The sequence below is a fragment of the Acomys minous genome (assembly GCF_964271855.1).
Source record: "Acomys minous genome assembly, chromosome: 8".
NCBI lineage: Eukaryota > Metazoa > Chordata > Mammalia > Rodentia > Muridae > Acomys > Acomys minous.
Window position 1 is genome coordinate 84,553,577 of NC_140489.1, and position 20,770 is coordinate 84,574,346.

The 20,770-nt window shown below is 41.6% G+C and overlaps 1 long non-coding RNA gene across 2 annotated transcripts; it reads left to right on the top strand.

Moving 5' to 3' along the window:
* The first annotated feature begins 208 nt into the window (after positions 1-208).
* LOC311603006 lies at positions 209-19,482 on the top strand. 2 transcript variants are annotated; one of them, XR_014780921.1, is made up of 4 exons: positions 209-324; positions 4,916-4,977; positions 8,531-8,802; positions 19,151-19,482. It is a non-coding gene; the product is annotated as an uncharacterized lncRNA (long non-coding RNA). The 2 variants fall into 2 exon arrangements; XR_014780922.1 differs by having other exon boundaries at positions 8,619-8,802.
* Positions 19,483-20,770: the final 1,288 nt, after the last annotated feature.

Here is a 20,770-nt window from a genome sequence, read left to right on the forward strand (position 1 = left end):
GGGATCCCTTATTGGTTTCTTGAGCCTGATCCCCAAAGCTATGTCTTTGCAGTGAGCACAGGGAGTGGTGGGCGTGGGTGTACTAATATCTTCTTTGACTATCACCATCATGAGCAGACAATGGTCTGGTGACCTAGGTAGTCATGGCAACAAAATAAGTAGAGCCATGCAATGATTGTTGTGGTCTATGCTCATGCAATTGTTTATACTCCCTACTAAAGGATTGTGGGTGCCATTGTGACCTCATCTGGGATTCCACCTGTCCTGCAGCTGTACATGGCTCATGAGGGCCTGAAATCTACAGCACATGGGAGGTAAACTAAGGTGAGGCTCTGTGACTCTGTTTCTGGGTAAGGGTAGAAGATCTGTTGGTGATGTACATGCCTTTGGAGTATCCTGTGTTCCTGTCAGTAAAAGCCTAATAAATGTACTGGTCCACTGGTTGGAACTGTTGCTTATTTCTGTGCCAAGAGTTTGGGCTGACAGGAGTGTTTGGTGTTTCATGGTAACCTGGACAGTGCTTCAATGAGGACAATGTCTCAGGTGAAAGCATCAGCATATGCCATCCTCCATTCCTTGATGCTTCCCTTGGGATCTATAAATCTTGCTCCCCTCTCATCAGATGCATGGCCAGAATGTAAGATGGTCACTTACTTATTATTAAATTAAATTTACTATTAAAGTAAAGGCGGACACGTTCTGGAAACTTGCATTTGAAAGAAGTTTACTTTGGTTTTTTTTTTGTTTGTTTTTGTTTTTTTAACAGGATGTACTATGAATTTGTACCTTATATTTGAGCCAGTGCTGAGCTAACTGCTGTGTCTTTCTGATGTTGGGCTAGTCTGCTAAAGAGTTTTCAGGACTCTTTAGTCAAAGTATCCATTGTATCCCAGAAGGTGGAGCTGACATGGATGAATTAGAGACAGAAAGGGTAATTTTATAATGTTTATCTATTTATTTTGCATATTCTCGTGTGAGTGCAGCTATGCATGTGTAAATCAGAGAGTGGTTTGTAGCACTAATTGTTTCCTTCAACTATGTGAGTTCTGGGTCTCAAACTCAGATCATCAGAGTTGGAAGCAATGGACTACACTCACTGAGCCATCTTGCTGGCCTAGCATGGCTGGGATCAGCCAAAAGTCTATCCTAGAAATCTAGATGTGGGTTTGGAATTTAAATCCTTGTGTGGACCAGAGTGTGTTATACACTGAGAATGCACTCTTGTGTAGAAAAGAGAGTTGGATAAGAAATGAAAATCAATTCCCACCAATCGTGTCTGATGCACCATCCTTTCCCCAGTAGACTGCCTGGGCCCTTTCTAATCTTTCCAGCAAAACCACAGAGAAACTACTCCCAAGGACTGCAGGATTTAAAGAGATTACATAACACACCCGAAATCTCCAGGCGAAAATATAGCCAAGTGGATTCAAACCACTGTCTCTTCAAGTCTAAAAATTACTTTTAAATCTGACCTTTGCAACTGTTGGCAAAGCACTACCTAAGAATTAAAAGCACAAAGTAGACTTAAAGGAAACATAAAGCCTGAATCTTTTGTCTTACATTTTAAGGTAAGGAGGTGAGGAGTTGACTAGACAGGAAGTCTAGATCCGGCTTTTGGCTTTTGTTTTCCTCTGTGGTTGCCTGTCTGTTTTCTGCTTTCTCTTTGGGCATCAGATTATCCCCTGTTCTCCTTACACTGTCTCCCTACACACACTCTCTACCTCTCCACCTGAGACTCTGTGGTGAGTTTTCTGTCTGGGCCACAGTAGGTAGCACTATTCAAGAGAGTTGTGCCATCATAACATGAACTGATGGCAGGAGACACTTAGCAGTCAGCAGAGACGCTACTGCACTTAAGGTGATGTGTGCTCCAACCTCAGGTCATGTGGAATAGATGATAATACCTAGACTGTGTCATAGACACCTTCAGAGTCTTGACTTCCATATCTGTATAGTGGAGCTGCTAAAGCCCACCTCATGTAGATTTGGTGAGTAATAACTGCGTTTGTAAGTAAAACTGATTGTTTTTCATTAATTAAAGGAATCCATTAAAGATAAAGAACAGTGTTGTCTTACTTGTGTTCCAGTGCTCACATTTAATTAATTTTATTTTTAGTTATATATAGGTGTGTGTGTGTGTGTGTGTGTGTGTGTGTGTGTGTGTGTGTGTGTGTGCACATGAATGCAGTGCCTGTGGAGGACAAAAGAGGGTGTCATATCTCCCTGGAGCTAGACTTACAGAATGTTCTGAGGATCTCAGTGTATGTGATGGGAGTTCAACTCAGGCCCTCGGCAAGAATAGTACATGCTCTTAACTGCTGAGCTTTTAAGTCCAGTACAAGCATCTTGAAAGCCCACTTTGCCACTTATACAGAACAGTAATAATCAGAAAAGATAAAGGGGATAATTTGGAAGTGCTCACCCAGTATTTTTCCAGCAAATGGTAAGGGCTCACTGTGCAGTCAGAACATGGGAGTTGTGCAGACAAACATTTTTCAGTGCATATCATAAATTCTCAATAGCTTAATATTTGTCCACTTGGCTTTTCTTTTCTTATCCTGCAATGTGCAGTGATACTACACTTGAAAAGCAAGAGTAATTATAAAATATTTATAGGGCCATCAACACATTATCATCTATGCTTTACACTCACATTGTACATAAAGTTCCATCTGTGATAAAGAGTATACAGCTCATGTATGGTTTTACTGGGGTGATCAGCAGGCCAGCACAGATCAATATACATTGCTTGAACTCATCCCTCAAATTCACTTCCTTCTGATTTCTTCTTTTGAAAATAGAAACATGTGCCTGCTGCTCACTGCTGGGTGTGACAGAGGGTAGCACATGCCACCTTTTACACAAATTCTCTTTGTCTTCTGCTTGAGTCTGTGTGCCTGTGAACTTCATGCAGTGACCACAGCAGTGACTTTCTGTAGTCTCTTTGTTTCTCCAGCTCAGCCTAACAGAGCTCTCCTGAAATACTCAAACACCATGGGATGTGATTTGAATTATGTGTACCTTTTGTTCTTGCCTTTCCAGTGTTCATCAGTAAGGAGAAAGAACAACCTTCTGATTCTGAAATCATCCTGGGTGGCCCTGTGAAGGGCACTAAGACCCTTGAGGTCTCTAAACTATCAGGAAATGAATAATTTGATCTTCATATCCTGCAAAGAAAGCCTCTAGGAAATTCTAGCATGGTGACCTTTGGTGTATAGCATGTGACTTTTCATAAACTTTACCTCTATGTTGAATTATATCTAATGTCAAACTGAAAATTCCATAAAACAATATACATGGATTTTAAGAGTATAAGCATCTTGGCATATATGCACACACCTCTAAGCTGCAACCACAGTGAACTATAGACTGTGTTCCATACTGGCAGAAGGCTCTTTTTTGCTCACCATAATTATATTCCCTCTAGGGTCATCACTCTTTAAATGCCCATCTTCATGTACTAGTCCATCCCTTTGAGGCCTGCTTTACATTTTTGAGATTCACTCATGCAATTGTATTCAGCTGTGATTTATTCTTTTTAATCACTGTGTTATAGCTAATGCTGAAGGCAGACTGCTAAATTCCTTATCACAGCTCATGCCTGGGTAAGACACTGAAGGGACAGGAATCAAAGGAGACAATTTTAAGACTGTTTAGAAGCTCTTGGAACAGCTTAGGCTTGTGTTGAGAAGGGAAAGTGGGTCACCTGGAGACAATTCCAGGAACCACAGAATGGCACATTATCAGCAGACAGGAAAAGGCACAAGGGCAGTACTGGAGTGCCTGTCTTCAAAGCTGAGTTTATGCCTAAGAAGAGCATGTTTGATGGAGGAAAACCTGGTCTCTAATGTGGTCACGCCTAGTGTACGATGCCTTTAATATAGTGCTGATGTTAAGAGCTGGGACTGAGAGCTGAAGGGTGGCTGTAAGTGAACTTTGAGCACCATAAGGCATCACTGATGCAGAGTCATTGTGGACTGGTTAAGCTCTCTGATGACAGTGGATTCATTCTGGCTACGACAATGAAATGAAGATCAGAGTTCTTCAGCCTGCATAGCCTGTTCCCACTGGGAGGTGGGGAAGTCGGACAGCACCATCTGTCCTTGTGGGAGATCACTGCTACTCCCAGACATTGAATCTCCTTATTGTCTTGATGTGTGTAGGAACCCTAACTATCTTTTTGTTAAACAGGAAAGAAAATTTCAGTGTCACCTTATTTCTGGAGGCTGTGGCTGATTGACTGGTCCTCCTCTGAAGCCAACTCCTCAAGAAACCTCTGACATTACTGCCTCTATTGGGGAGCTGGACCTTGTAGTATATATAGAGAGAGTCCAGGCAGAGATACCAAGAGTCCACCCAGGCTGGGGATGCTTAGGATGACAGAGAGGTCATTGCCTGTTTTTGAGGATAGGTAGTACTCAACAGGACAAGGCTGGGTCGCCGTTGTCAGGGCAATCATTCAAAAATCATGGTAGTAAGACTCTGTAGTATTTAAAATGCCGTTTCCCGTCTCTGTGGAGATTTTGTCTGTATTTGTGATTGATAGGAATAAGACTGCAGAGGCATTCACGGGAAAGGGTGAGTAGCTGGCAGGAATTTCCTGTGAGAGTTGTGCTGTTCACTTTTGTAAAATTATTCATGAGTCAGACGAGTCTAACAAGCTGTAAGGGAGACTTAGGAGTGTGGCTGAGCCATGCAGTGGGTAGGAAGAGAGAGCCAATGTTGGTGAGCCATTCCTGGCCTCTTACACAGCAGCAAATCAAAGAATTGCAAGGAGGTTTTAATAAGGCCCTTCCAACAGGATAGGCAGACACGATACCAGCCCCTGTGATGTGAGGTTCCACTGAAATGCATCTCCCCCATCACCGATGTGTATTTAAATGGCATCAAATGGGTTATTTCTGTTTTCTAATAGAGGTCAACAGCTACAGGTGAGTGTCCATGGCCATGCTTGCTTCCGTGGACAGAAGAAAACAGGTGAGTACATCAAGTAGAATCAAATATAATCATCTAATTTGAATTTGGCCAGAGCAGTAGAATTCATTTTTGAAATGCTGGCTTGTGTGAATCTCTCTCTCTCTCTCTCTCTCTCTCTCTCTCTCTCTCTCTCTCTCTCTCTCTCTCTAATATTTTCTTTGTGATGATTGTCTCACATCAAGGGTAAACCTTGCTGTAAACACGGACACGAGTCCATCCAGGGTCTCCTTGGCTTGTCTAACATTGCCCAGGCTTATCTCTGTTCAGCTTGCAAAATGTAAGGAGATCAGGGATCAGGATAAGAGAATTGGTTTACTGCCTAGGCCTGCAGAGGACACAAATCTGACTTCCTTGTCATTGATTGCTGAGGGGACAGTGGAGCGAAGGCAGAGAGCCCCCTAATGGTGCAGAGGAAGCTGAGCCCAATAGTCCTGTTTTGAGTTGAGTTGTATCAAATCTCCAACTTGAAGTCTCCATTAAAACACGTGTAAATATGATACAGCACAGTTAAACGCTCCTTAAGGACACATTAGGCAGAGTTTTAAGTACTGTGTGACATTATGGCAGCGGTCCACATTTATGACACAATTACTGTTTGTAATTTTGCAGGGCTTCACTGAGGTCATGGTAGTTTTCAACTTGCTGTACTGTTCTTTGTAACTCTGGTTTAAAATCTACTTTGCATTCATGTTTCTCAACATGAACTTATATCAGATACTTCAGCTATTTCTTTCTTGAAAATATGTGAAGTGCTCAACTCCTTTTGAAAAGGTGGAAGCTTTTGTTACTTTCCTATCCTTCCTTTCTTCTTTTTCTTTTTCTTTTCTTTTTGTCCTAGGAACACAAGACTTCTTAATCAGGCTTTCAGGCACTGGCACATCCCCAGGTGGTTTAACTCTAAAGTACACACAATATAGTCATGGCCTTGCCTTACTTTTGAATATTTTGCATGTGTTTCCTTCCATGTACAGAAATCTCAGAGCAAAGCTTTATCCTGACTTGACTTCTCCAATTATATAACAGAAAGAAAAGTTTTGATCCATTACTGAAATAGTTATCATACACTAAGGTGCCTTTGAAAATGACTGACTTGTCTATGCTAATATTTATTAACAATAGGTGGAAATAGAAATAAGAAACTCTTAAGAAAAGCACTGTAAAGGCCCTTGCTTCAGGATGTTCCCACCCCAGTACAACATCACATGAGTGTGCATTTAATTGGTGCACACAAGGATGCGTCAACTAGGGCACACTCTGAGTGGAACGGACATATTTCAAAGAGTTATTCATGTATCTATTGATTAACAATACCAAATTTTCACATAACCACAAAATATCACTTTTGTGGATATAACATTGTACTGGTGAGCACATATTCCAAGGAGAATTTAAATCAGAGCTGCTGCTCTTCTCCCGACACAGTGGTACATGCACTGTGGATATGAGTGTTGCTTGAGCAGCAGCTGCCTTCAGACAACCCCATGTCCACAGTAAACAAAGGGGGAAAGAATCTGAAAAGTCAGTACCGTTTCTTCATTGATAAAATTCTACATTTTTTCCCTTGATCTCAATGACAATGAAATCTGGAAATGTGAAATTGCAAACTGATAATCAGAACTTGGGATACAAATTATACAAAATAAACGATCCTTTTATTTTTATTATTAAAATGTATTGATTTAAATTAAGTAAGGTTTTTCAGGATAGGGCTTCGTGGTATAGTCTTGGCCGTACTGAAACTAGCTCTCTAGACCAGGCTGACCTCAAACTTACAGATATCCACCTGCCTCTGCCTCCCTAAGTGCTGAGATTAAAGGTGTGTTCTGTCATCACCCTAATTATTAAAATGTGTGTGTGCGTGTGCACATGTGTTTGTGTGTGTGCATTCTCATGTGCACATGCACATGCACATGCACATGCACATGCACATGCATGTGGGTGCCTTCTGAGGCTGAAAGAGGACAGCAAATGACCCGGATGGAATTACAGGCAGTCATGAGTGGCCGTGATGTGTGCGCTGGGAACTGGCTCTTCTGCAAAAACAGTCAGTAAGGACTCTAAACCCCAAACCTTCTCTCCAGATGCTAAACAATTCTTGTAGTTCAGAGTGAAAGCACAGCTGATACAGACAAAATTAAAGCCTCACACTGACGTTTGGAATTCTGAGTTTTCCCCGGCAGACTAGACTATCAACACCACACTCATATCAGTTGTGGATAGATTTAATTTTTGATGCATTTGAAGAATTTCTAAAAAGCTCTTTTTGCTCCTTTACAGATCTGCTCTGTGGAGATGTATTTTAATGGTTTTTCTTTTCGATGGATATGGGTGTTTTGCTTGTGTGTATGTTTGTGTACTATGTGAGTAGCTCTTGCTCCTAGAGGTTGGCAGAGGATGTCAGATCCCCTGGGATGGGAGTGAAGGATGCTTGTGGACTACCATGTGGGTGCTAGGAATCGAACCTGGGTCCCCTGGAAGTTCAGCAAGGACTTTTAACTGCTTAGCTATTGTTATAGCCCTTGATTTAACTTTTTATCTTTTTAAGAGATGAAATAGCACTGGCACTGGCAACTGCTATTATGGCTGAAAGCCAGTACTGTTCTTTCCGGCCTCCAAAGGAGCTTGATATCCAAACACAGCATATGGGTGAAGTGCTTCCCTGTAAGGCTATATGAAAATGGGGCGGTTTTGTTTGTGACTGCACACCACTATATTTTGACACATTGTCTCCCATATCTATGTCAGTCAGAGCATAGAGTTCATTGAACACTTCCTTCCATATTCAAAAATCAACTATCCCATAGTCTGCCCTATTAACTTCTCTGACACAGCTGGCAGTTTGCTACTTGAAGCATGCTTCCTGTCACTTCAGCATGTTGTCATGCAGGGCCTGCTTCCTGTTGGATGGCCGTGTGCCAGAGAGCCAGGTAATCTCAGTGAGTGGAGCTTAGTCCTAATTAGAGTGGCTGTCTCTGAGGTGTGGGAGGCATGAGATGGTAATTTACACACAGAAGCTATAGCCAGACTAGGTACTCAGTAGCAGGTTCTGAGGAGCCTGGAGCATGAAGTCATGTCACCAGAGCCCCCGGCCTTGGACTCTGCTCTCTTTCTGCAGCTGACCTTTTCATCATCTCTCTGGGACAAATGGGCATGGTGGCCTACAAGCACTCCAGATGACTTTCTGTTCACTAATTCCCAGTGAGCGGCAATGCTCACTCAGGGATAGAAAGTGCTGATTGCTATTTTCATGCGCTAGCCAGCCCTTTGCAGTGGCTTCACGGTACGTCTGTTCATGGTACAGTCACTCACTGATGCATTGTGGTTTGAACGTGAAGGTTCCCTTGGCTTTAATTAATGATCTCAGACCAAACATGAGTTATTTGTACACTTGAAACTCTAGTATTCTTTACCCCATGACTTTTATTTCTTGTAGAAGAACTTAAACTTTTTTTTTATTGCTGTGTAAATTGGTGTGTGTGTGCAGGTGTGTGTACCCAGAGGCTGCATACGATGTATGACTCCCTTGCGCCACACCTTACTTTTTTCTCTTGAGGCAATCACTGAGCTTAGAGCTCCCCGCTTCATCTAGACTGACTGGCCAGCAAGCCCCAGCATTCAGTGGTCTCCACTCTCACCTTCAGTGCTGGGTTACCCACTAGTGTTGAAGATCCGAGATCAAGTCTTCATGTCTGCACAGTAAACAGTCTACCGGGAGGGATCTCCCAGCCAGGAAACCAGTGTTAAGCGTGTGGCAACAGCGCAATGATGTTTGCTGACAGGTTGAAACCCAAGGTGAAGGAGGGAGATTCTGCTTATTCATGGTGAGTACTCCCTCAAATTCTTCTGCATCAGGTCTAAACTGGCTGTAGTTTCCACTGATTCTTAGGAGCTCCTTGTCATGTCCCCTGTGCATCTGCACTGAGAGTGAGGCAGCATCCTTGCCCCTTGTCAGAGCCTTCAGGCTTCATGTCCCTGGAGTCTTTATTAGCATGTTGCCTTGGCAAAGCAAATCCTTTTGCTCTCATGCATTCTTTGCTTTCCGGTCACCATGTTCGCATGCATCTTGCTATGTAACCACCTCATTCACTGATCTCTTTGTCTCGCCCAGAAGCCAGTTTCCGATCTCCAGAAAATAGAGATCCCCCAGATAAACAGAACCTCTTCCCACAGGGATCCAGCAAGGGACAGGTAAGGAAATAGTGAAACACATGTTACTGCATTAGTGTTAACAGAAGTCACAGGATAAAACAGGTAAGTTATAAGATCAAGATGCCATACACATACACCCAATAAGGAGAATTGACACAATGGACATGTGCATCTGTAGCCTAATGCAGAAAATATTTCTTCCCACATTGGATGTGAATCCAATATCCAGTGACAGGCTATGACCCCTCCAGCCAAGGGTCACTGTTTCAGAACTCATTGTCTTGGCCTTTAAAACCTTCCCTTTAGGGATGGGCTCACCAGCCCCCTCCCCAGGTAGAGAGCCATTTGCAGTTGATGGCTTCTGGGGGAGGGACAATCAATTTTCTTTAGAAGTGTTTGACTGTCATAGACTGGCCATGCCACAGTGTATGGTTCTATACAAGTGTACATATGGGCTGCTCTGGCTGAACTCAGTGGGCTGCTTATAAAAGAGGAGGATATGAAACTGTGAAGTTGGGAAGGGGAAGTGTATGGGGGTCTATAATGAGTTGGTGTATTGATTTGATCAAAATATATTATATATATTTGTGTATATGTATTTATTTCTTTTTCTTTTTTGCATTATAATTTTTTAAATTAATTCATTCATATATATTTATTGTATATATTGTATCTATTATATACAATATAATATACATTGTATATATTGTATAATACATGTTATATATTATAATTATACAATATATAATATTGTGTATGTTGCATATTATATATGAAATTGCCAAAGAACAGTTAAGTAAATTAAAATATCCTTAAGTTATACCTCCATAGATTTTTATCACGTGCCTGTCCCCATTGAGATTTATTCCTGACCTTACTAAGTTTGGAGAATTCCCCTGTTCTGAGTAAGTCTCATTACTTGGGAAGAGTGAACACAGAGATATCCAGCACAGTGGCCCAGCTGCTGAGTGATTTGGAGTCCGAGACACTGTCTGGAATGTCCTCATGTCTCCTCCTAGTCCCCTAGTGTCATGTCTCTGAGTGTGACAGAGATAGCACTGCTGGTTCTGTGAGCCAAGTGTCCTGGCTTTCAGCACCTACCTGTGATCTCTTGCTCCTCGAGAATGTTCTCAAGCTGCCTGCAGACCTTCAAAGACACAACCCAGTTTTATCTTTTATTGGCTGCGTATTTTGGGCAACTCCATAACAACTGCATCCAGGCCTCTCGTCATGCAGAGTACAGGGTTGGACTTCACCATGGTTTTGGATTGATAAAAAGATGATGCAGAGCACATTACAAACCTATGCATTGTTTCATTATTTGTGAGATTGGCTTTTCTGTAGACACTGAACTGAAGGAGTGGAGAGGGCTAAGAGCATGGATGTGTCCAGTCTAAACAGGGGACTCAAGCTCCACATTGCATTTACCAGCATCAAAAAATCTACCCCTACCACCTAGGCTTCCTTTATAATCAAATATTTTCAAACTCAGGTTTCAGAAAATGGCACCCAGCCCGAGACATAAAGTGAACACAGTGTGCATCAGCGGTACCCTCTGGGGAGAGGCCTGAGGCTGGATAGCCGAGCTTCATATTATTCTACTCATTGGGAGGAGTTTAGGAAGAATTAGCATTAAATTAAAATCTTTGGTACAACTCAGTAGTGAGGCCACATGGCTCAGCTGTTTGCTTTGGGTGGTGGTTTGGGTTGGGTTTATTATAATATTTTTGGATTTATGCTTTGTTTCTTTGTGTGTTCCTTCATATTTTTAACCTAAATATTTCATATCATAAACTCATCTATTATACTCTATCTTTTTATGTAATCAGTGACAATCTTATGACTTGTGATACTGTGAGATTTCCTTTTTACTTTCCTATTTAGCTAAACATTAACTATTTTATTTATTTATTTATATTTTTTTATTCATTCATATTACGTCTCAATGGTTATCCCATTCCTTGTATCCCCCCATTCCTCCCTCCCTCCATTTTCCCCTTACTCCCCTCCCCTATGACTATGACTGAGGGGGACTTCCTCCCCTTTTATATGCTCATAGAGTATCAAGTCTCTTGTTGGTAGCCTGCTATTCTTTCTCTGAGTGCCACCAGAGGAACATTATTTTTAAAAAGCCCCTCATCTGGTGTTTGCTCTGTAACTGGGGCTTGGGTTCAAGGATGCATTTCTCCTGCATCAGCCTCAGGAGACCTGAAATGACAGGTGTGTACCACCTTGTCCAGCTCCACTGCTGTTTCTCTGTCCTCTTTTTAAATGTGTGATCTACTGTATGTATGTGTGTGTATGTATGTGTGTACTTGTTCATGTTATGATCAAAGGTTGACTTTTCATGTCTTTTTCTACCCTCCCTTTCTCACAATTCTTTGTTTGTTTGTTTAAGACAGGGTGTTTCACTGAACCTTGAGCTTACCAACTGGCTGTTCAGGAAGCTCCAAGAGATTCTCCTGTTTTTGTTTCCCTAGGGCTGGAATTCTATGGGAATGCTACCATGCCTAGATTTTTCTAAGGGTGCTGGGGATCAAACTCAGGTGTTCATGCTTGTACAGTAAGCACTTTGTCAGGTGTTCCATCTCCCCAACCCCATGTATGAACTATTTTAATTATCTTCTTTTACTGTCTCATCCTTTTTACCATGTAGCATGATGCCATGTTGTGTGGACTTGAGCACTTTCTTTTGCCTTAACCCAGGATTTTCCAATATAAAATTTCCTCTATGATCTTTATTAGCTGCATCCAATAGTTTTGGCCTGGATGTGCCCTAATTTTTTTATTAATTCTAAAATTTGATGGCTTCCCATCAGATTTCTGTGTGACTCCCTTGATCTTTGATAGATTGCTATTAGGTTTCCAATTTTTGTGTGTGTGTGATTTTCTGGAGTGTTTGTGATGTTAATCTCATTTGTGAGCTTGATGAGATTTAGAATTGTAGGCTTCTGGGCTTGGCTTTGGGAAGTCAGCTTGATTTAGTAAGTTGTAATAGGAAACCCTGTCCACAGTGGGTGGTGCCATTCCGCTGGCTACTATCCTAAATAGCATACAAAGGAGAAAGTAAGCTAAGCAAGGCATTCCTGGATTTTTTTCCTGCCTATAGATGCAGTGCGACCAGCTACCTCAAGATACTGCTGCCTTACCTTTCCAGCCATGATGAACTACACTGCAACAACCAAAACCAATAAAATATTTCTTAAGTTGCTCAGTCAGGGTATTTTATCACAACAGCAGCAACAATTAACTAAAACATTTTTCTAATTTCTTCTCATTATAGTTGGAGAATATAGTTTTCCTATCTTCTCAATATTTTTATATTATTACATCTTAAAATTATTTATTGTATGTATAAAATGTGTTTTGGTCAAACACACCTCTCATTCTCTTCCCACTGTTCCATCAAGACCCTATCCTCCTTGTGGGACTCTGCTGGATAGGTTGAAGTTTCATGTCTCTGGATAGCTATTTGGGCTCCGTCTATGATGGTGGACTCCCTTTTTACCAGCAGCGTTCCAACTCCATGTAATCTGGTAATCCCAGATCTTGTAAGGAGTGTAAGGAATAGCCCTCAAGGAAGATTACAGGTCTGACCTTTTCCTGATAAGAAACTTGTTCAGCAAGCCTAGAGAATTCCTGAAATTACCTCACTCTATGCTGAGGAGATCCTAGCCTCCAGCAAATGACCTTTAATCATACTTAGAAATTCTTCCCTCCCCCATAGGATAATTAAGTACTGTATTTTCCTTCTTGTGATAGGACCACTGACTGCACATAGATTAAGTACCCTGGCACCCCTAGCCCTAGCAAATCAGATACATTCACCCTCAAACCCTTCCTCACTGCCCAAACAAAAGCTGGCTGGTGTGTTCATTTTCTCTTGGTCATCATTCCCCCACCATGGCCATCTGGGACTCCATTTATTCTGGGGAAGAATCACTGGGGAATGCCTGGGGCTTTGTTGATTATTAAGGCAGTCAAGGCAGCTATGACATCTGCCTGTTTCCTCTGCTGTATTCAGCATGGCATGAAGGGCTGTGACACTTTTGGTATCATCATGGGCTTGTGGAGCTACTGAGTCTCCACTGCCTGCTGATGCAGCAATCTCATTCTAAAGGAGCTAAACTGTTACACTCTGTGGAAAACTCAATTTCTGCCTTCCCCTGAGACTTGGAAACTGGCCTAGTGCCCAAGCCATGGGCCTCATCCTCAACACACTAAGCTGCCATGAGCAAAAAATGGGACCTTGGGACCTTGGATATCAGGGTCCTTCAGTTCTCCTCTGGAAGCAAGCAGTACCTGGACCATCTTCTGGACATGGGACCCAGGCCACTTGCCACCAGAAGCTGAACAACACCTCCTCAACAATTTTTCTTCACAACTTACTGTGCTCTTTTTGTTTTGTTTAATAACCACTGAGTCATTTACTGGTCCCTGTATGTGCATGGGTATAGAGCAATATACTAGGGCATGCATGACCCTGGAAATGGTACATCCATGAGAAAGCTTAACCTCCCTTCACCACCAGATATCAATTGCCAGGAGCTCCTCAAATAGGAGTGGGACTTTACAATACCCTCCCCCACCATGCTGAGGTTTTGGTTGGCTTAATCTTGTATACGTCTTGTGTATGTAGTAGTAGCTCATTTGAGTTCAAGTGCACGATTGTGCTGTAATGTTCAGTAAATATTGTTTCACTACAGGCTTCTTTTACTGCTGACTTTTACAATATTTTCACCCTCCTTTTGATGATGATTCCTGAGCCTTAGTGGTCTGGGTATGGTTTAGAAATCCAGGTTCAGGCTTAGCACTTTAACCTCTCCTATCCTCTGCACACTGACCAGCTGCAAGTCTCCACTACAAAATGAATATTCTCTAATGAGGGTTGAGAGGCAACTAATCTATGGGTATAAAAAGAAGAATGTAGGGGATAGTTTATTACTCTGTCCATTTAGCAGAATAATATTACTATTTATCCTCAGGGTATATGAGCAGCCAGCCACAGGATTTTGGCATAGTTAACAGTACCAGGTGTGAGCTCCATCTTGATGAGATGTTGCAATACACTTTTCAAATTTGGACATGTATTACATTTAATTGGTATATAATAAAGCATTAAAAGGAAATTCTACTGCATCTCCAACAATAGTTACCTGAATTAAGTGACCACATTTCCCTGTTTAAAGTCACTTACATATCCTGTTTGCTTCTGACTAGCATTTCCTTAAAGACTTGTAGATCTTTCCAACATCACACACATCTCGTAAGCACCCATGCTCCTAACTGTCTTGAGATTAATCAAGTTCTCCCTAAGAGTCATCTGTAAACATTGGTGCCCTTTCTGAAGCAGAGTTCTGACAACTACTTGTCCTGGAAGTTTTGCTTTGTTCTTTTAAAAAAAACTCAGTTATGTTATGTAAACATGTTTTTGTTTTAATCTCAGGTGTAGGGTTTGGGGGTCTGTTCCAGTTTGTCCATAGCTGATAATAGCTTGGTGAGAGGGCGCACATGATATTTGCCAATAGGAAACTGCTTTGTGCAGAGTCATGGTCTTTGCCAGTTGGAAAATATACAAGGAGAGAGGGAGAGAGAGAGAGACAGAGAGAGAGAGAGAGAGAGAGAGAGAGAGAGAGAGAGAGAGAGAGAGAGACAGAGACAGAGAGACAGAGAGACAGAGAGAGAGACAGGGACAGAGACACAGAGAGAGAGAGACAGAGAGAGAGAGAGAGGAAGAGAGAGAGAGAGAGAGAGAGAGAGAGAGAGAGAGAGAGAGAGGAAGAGAGAGAGAGAGAGAGGGGAGAGAGAGAGAGAGAGAGAGAGAGAGAGAGAGAGAGAGAGGAAGAGAGAGAGAGAGAGAGAGGCTTTGAGAAGGATGCTTGGAGGAGATGGTCTGAGGAGAAAGAGAAGACTGAAGGCTGCCGCTGCGTCTGCTGCTCCTGGCTGAATATCCCGAAGGCAGAGATTAGTTTTGCCACAAAGAACTGGAAGACCTGAAAGAGCAAGAGGTGGCCAAAGAGAACTGTGACCCTTCTTCCCACTAACATTTCTCTACCTGGTGTTTGGAGTGTTGAAGGGGATTGGTGTGGAGAAGTGGAAAAGAAACATAAGCAAACAAAATTAAAAATAATATTTTAAAAGTATGTCAACAACTACTAGGACCATGTGAAAATGCCCTGGGATTCTAGGATGTAAACAATTCTCAACTTGGGAAAGCAATAGAAGTGAGAAATCCTGGGAACGGATGGACTAAGTTATCAATTAACTGCAAAGTGAGAGTATGGAGCAAAATTTCCCATGTCCTATGAGATCATTCTGGGATGGGAAGGCTGGTGACAATTTTCCTGAGTTACTGTACATACTGTCACAATATTCTTCTGTTCCTAGTAGTTTGTGGATCTTGTTAAACCTTCTCACCAGCACACTATCCTCAACCAAGACAACAGTAAGTGAGCCTTCCAGATATTTCCCTTTGACTTGAGGGACCAGTGCCGAGAAAGGATTTCTTTACTTGAATCATCAGGAGAAGCTTTATTTTTCATAATACATTGTTTTGATAAAATACATCCCCATTTCCTCAGCTCCAATTCCTCTCGGCATAGCTTCTATTCTTACAAATTTATCAAGTTGTTATTATATGGTTATTACATCAGAGGTGTGATGTCATGTTCCTTGAGAAGTTTGCCTCCACACACACACCCCTCACCCCACCTCAGTGCTGCAACCTTCGCTGGAAGATTGACACTTAGTGTGTGTCTTACTTTTCCATTGCTTTGAACAGACACCATGACCAAGGAAACGTTCAAAGAAAGAGTTATTGAAAGCTTGCTTACAGTTTCCGTCTAGTCCATGATCATCATGGTGGGGAGTATGGGCAGGCGTGGCACTGGAGCAGTAACTGTGAGATTACATCTGATTCAGAAACAGGAGGCTGAAGGAACCAACTGGTATGGCACATGGGCCTTTGAAGCCTCAAAACCTGCCCCAGTGACAAGCTCACACCTCCTTATCGTTCCTAAATAGTTCTACCAAGTGTAGACCACACATTCAAGTATATGAGCCTATGGGTGCCATTCTCACTTAGACCAACACACTGTAGTAGGCGTCTACATATTCAATCTCCCTGAACTTGACTCTTGACTTTCTGTTTGGCTAGAGCTGAGTCTTGGAAAGCGTGGGGTGTTTTCTGAGCTGATTTACTTTTTGGCATATGTCAAACTCCAAATCCTGTTACTTTCCACCCAGTTAATAGATGCCACCATCCCTGCTATGTCTTCTGTCCACTCCACCCTGTCTCCCTCTGCAATTTGGATTCCTCTCCATCTGTGAAGTTCAGAAGCCAGGAGTCTTATGCTTATCAGACTTTCTTCCAATTTCTACCACTCCATCATTGGAAATCTGATCTTACACTTCATGCCAGAGAGTCCTGGACTCTTGAATGAGCTTGACCACAGAGTCTTCTAAGCGGAAGAGCAGCACGCATGTTGAGCTCTGCATGGGCAGAATTAAAGGACAGTGCATACAGCTGTCTCTAGTGACATCAATAACAGATTTAAAAGGAGCATTTTGAGGATGTTGGGGAGATCACTGAGCAGCTGAGAGCACCTGTTGCTCTTCCAGAGGACCCAGGTTTGATTACCACTATCGATAACTCCAGTTCTGGGGATCAAATGTTTTCTTCTGGCCTCTTCAGGGACCAGGAACACACATACATGTAGGAAAAATGTTCATACACATAAAATAAGTACAACTATTTTTAAAAAGTATTCTTTCTATGCATGTTTTTATTTTTGTTACATTTTAATTAAAATATAATTTAAACCATTTTCTCCTTCCTTTTCATCCCTCTATGTCTTCTCCCGCTAACCATCTCCTATCCCTCACTCTCAAATTAATAGTTTCTTTTTCTCTGGTCATTATTGTTACACATACACATACACATCATATACATATACAGAGAAATCTATAAATACAACCTGCTGAGTCCATTTCTGTTGTTTGTATGCATATGATTTCAGGGCTGACACTTTGTATTAGGTAACCAATCAAGGTGCTTATACCTGGGAAGCTAATTTTCTCTCAGCTGTCATTAGTTGTCTGTAGCTCTTTGTCTGGGGTGAGATCCTGTAAGAATTCCTCGCTTACACATTAGCACGTCTGTTAATATTGTTATCATTCAGATCTTCTTTATTCCATTTTTTTCTAAAAGGGTCAGGCCCACAGCTAACTTCCTGGTATTCTGACTCTCTCCTCTACAATGTTCCCTGAGCCTTGGATGCAGGTGCTGTGCTGCAGGGTTGGGCTTCTCACAATCCATTGATCTATGCATTTTGTCCAGTTGTGGTTTTCTGTGACCGTACAGAGAAGTTTCTTTGATAAAGGGTGATAACTTCACTTTCTGTGGGAACAATGATATGATTTAGAATGTAAAGAAGGAATTGTTCTCCTCTAAAAGAGCGACAGTAGTAGATTATTTTCTAAGATCCATGGCCACATTAGTCCCAGGTAGTTGGCTAGGTTTCTAGTACCAGACATACTGAGTGGGCTGTAAGTTCAATTAGACATCTGTTGACTATCACTCACGAGAGCACCACTGACTGCACCTTTATGGACATCTTGCCATGATGGTTATTGTCATAATTCATAGGTGTCACGGCTACGTAGGACTATTGGTTGCTTCCCTCTCTTAACATAAGGGCTATGCATGAGTTTTTCTTTACTTTAAGTCTGTTTATAGCCACATCCTGTGCCCCATATCTATGTTGCCCACAGACAGTCTCCTGTATTATTAACATGGTTTACTCTCCAATAGGAAAAGCAAGAGGCCCTCAGTAGCTGAAGCCTCATTCCGTGGGTGGTTTCCATGGCAGACCAACCAGGGCTCAGCATGAAGTGACTCCAGTGCTAAAAGACTTCCTGGAATTTTCTCCTGGAGCCAGAGCTGCAGGTTATCCAGCTATTCTCATTCTGGCTAAATATCATTTACTAGAGATGGTTCACTAGACAAGACATAAAGCTGTCCCTCCAAGACATGTTCCTGAAACATGCGTGTGCATACAGCAAACTGCTGTCACCATACCACCAGCTGTGAAGAACACAGGAAAAGGGAAACCCATATCTATCTTAGGGCACAAACTAGAGAGAATGTCTTATGTCCAAAGGTACAACGATCACAATTGCTTTGAAGTCTTCATTGTCATCTAAGAATGAGCTGCCCATGATTTCTAGGAATGGTGCAATTTCATACTATATGAAGTGAGAATGGTTGTAAAGACAAGGATATGGATATGAAGATTACCTCTGTATCTTGACCCTGTCTAAAGTTGCTTAGCCTCCATGGAGACCAGGCTTGGTGAGTGTTAAATCTCAGTTGACATGGAGATCTTTGTTTAAGAACATCGCACAAACATTCCTGGTAAGAACTGTAACCTCTGCAAATTAATGGTCAAGGGTATATTTCAAGCCAGGGGAATACATGTCAGCTGTGATGGAAGAAAACTTCAGGATGCAGTCATACAAAATAGCCAGAAAATTATGTCTGCAAAGAAACATGTCAATGTAATAAATATAATTTAATCTTATAGGGTAGTCATTTAATAAAACTTGATCCCATTTTATGCCTATCATTTTATCTATCGATCTGTATGTCTGTCTATCCATCCATCCATCTATCTATCTGTCTATTATTTATCTATAATCTTTCTCTTCTCTCTTGCTGTCTTTCTTTCTCGTCTCACCTTTTCACTCCTCTCTTCTCTCCTTCTCATGTCTCTGCATCTTCCCTCTTTTTTTCCCATTTCACAAGAACAGGAAACATTTTTAACATGACCTTTGAGGACCACATTCATCCATAAATAACCTTGACAAATTGTGTTTGGAAAGCTACATAGCTAACCCTCAAAATAGAATTTAAATGTTAAAAGTCAAGTGGAAACCCACCTACTTGGTTGTAACAAAAAAAGAAAAAGCTTACCTTTGGGAATATGATGATGTGGTTTTTATTTATTCCTTTTCTAACAAGGAGAAGTATTTAAAGATATACAAACATATTAAGTAAGCAAAAGTTCAGAAAAACTGCTGAATGTCCATGTGGTGGCATTTCCTACTTCATGAAGACCTCTCGAAGAACATAACCAGTTTACTCGATGGAATAATAGACTTGACCCACAAAAAGAGTGAACATCATGAACAGGAATCTTTTGAATAAGGCTATAATTCCATAGTGTTTTCCAAGTCATCTCATGAAGTGTCAAACACTGAATAGATTAACACATGATAATATGCGTACATTGGAGCCAGCATGGGCATCATTGTAAAACTGTAGGAAGTGAACAGAGGAGAGGAGTGCAGGCTGGTGATGCCCCACTGTTTCCAAGTAGAAGCAGAATAAATATATATTTATAAATTTATACATTCATAATAGATCTTGTACTTGGATTTATGTCGCTCTTTTAATACCATTTTTAAAAGCTTACAAATTGTTACTATATTGTATTTATAAGAATAACGGTGTGACAATTTGATATTGTATTTGATATATAATTTTCAAATCAGGTTAACATTTCTGTTTCTTTAAACATATACAAAAATTATACATTTTACTTAATATTTGTCTATGCATATCATGTTTTTTGAAAAATTCCACTCTTTTTAAAAAATATTTTATTAATTTATTCATATTACATCTCAATTGTTATCCCATCCCTTGTATCCTCCCATTCTTCCCTCCCTCCCTCTTTCCCCCTACTCCCCTGTCCTATGTCTGTGTTTGAGGGGGAACTCCTCCCCCTGTATATGCTCATAGGGTATCAAGTCTCTTCTTGGTAGCCTGCTATCCTTCCCCTGAGTGCCACCAGGCCTCCCCATCCAGGGGACATGGTCAAATATGGGGCACCAGAGTTCATGTGAAAGTCAGTCCCCCTCTCCACTCAACTGTGGAGAACGTCCTGTCCATCAGCTAGATCTGGGTAGGGGTTCGAAGTTTATGCACATATTGTCCTTGGCTGGTGCTATAGTTTGAGCAGGACCCCTGGGCCCAGATCTGCCCATCATAATGTTCTTCTTGTAGGTTTCTAGGACCCTTTGGATCCTTCTATTTCCCCATTCTCCCATGCTTCTCTCACCTAAAGTCCCAATAGGATGCCCTCCCCTCTGACCCACTTTCCTGGTAAGTGAAGACTTTCATGGGACATGCCCCTTGGGCTAGTGTCTAGATATAAGTGAGTATATACCATTTGACTCTTTTTGCATCTGGGTGAACTCACTCATTATGATAATTTCTAGTTCAATCCATTTGTCCACAAATTTCGGGAATTCCTTGTTTTTACTAGCTGAGTAGTATACACAACAGGGACGTATGCTCAACCATGTTCATAGCGGCCTTATTCATAATAGCCAGAACATGGAAACAACCTAAATGTCCCTCAGTAGAAGAATGGATAAAGAAACTGTGGTACATTTACACTATGGAATACAAACTCCACTCTTTCTACCTTCTTTCTCCTACAATTTCTTCTCCAAATCCTCTCTACTTTCCCCTTCCAAATTCATTTTCTCCCTCCCTCCCTCCCAGCCTAACTGCCTCTTTTTCTCCCTCCCTTTCTCTCTTTCCTCGCTGAGCCCACTTAGTGATGCCTGTATGTAC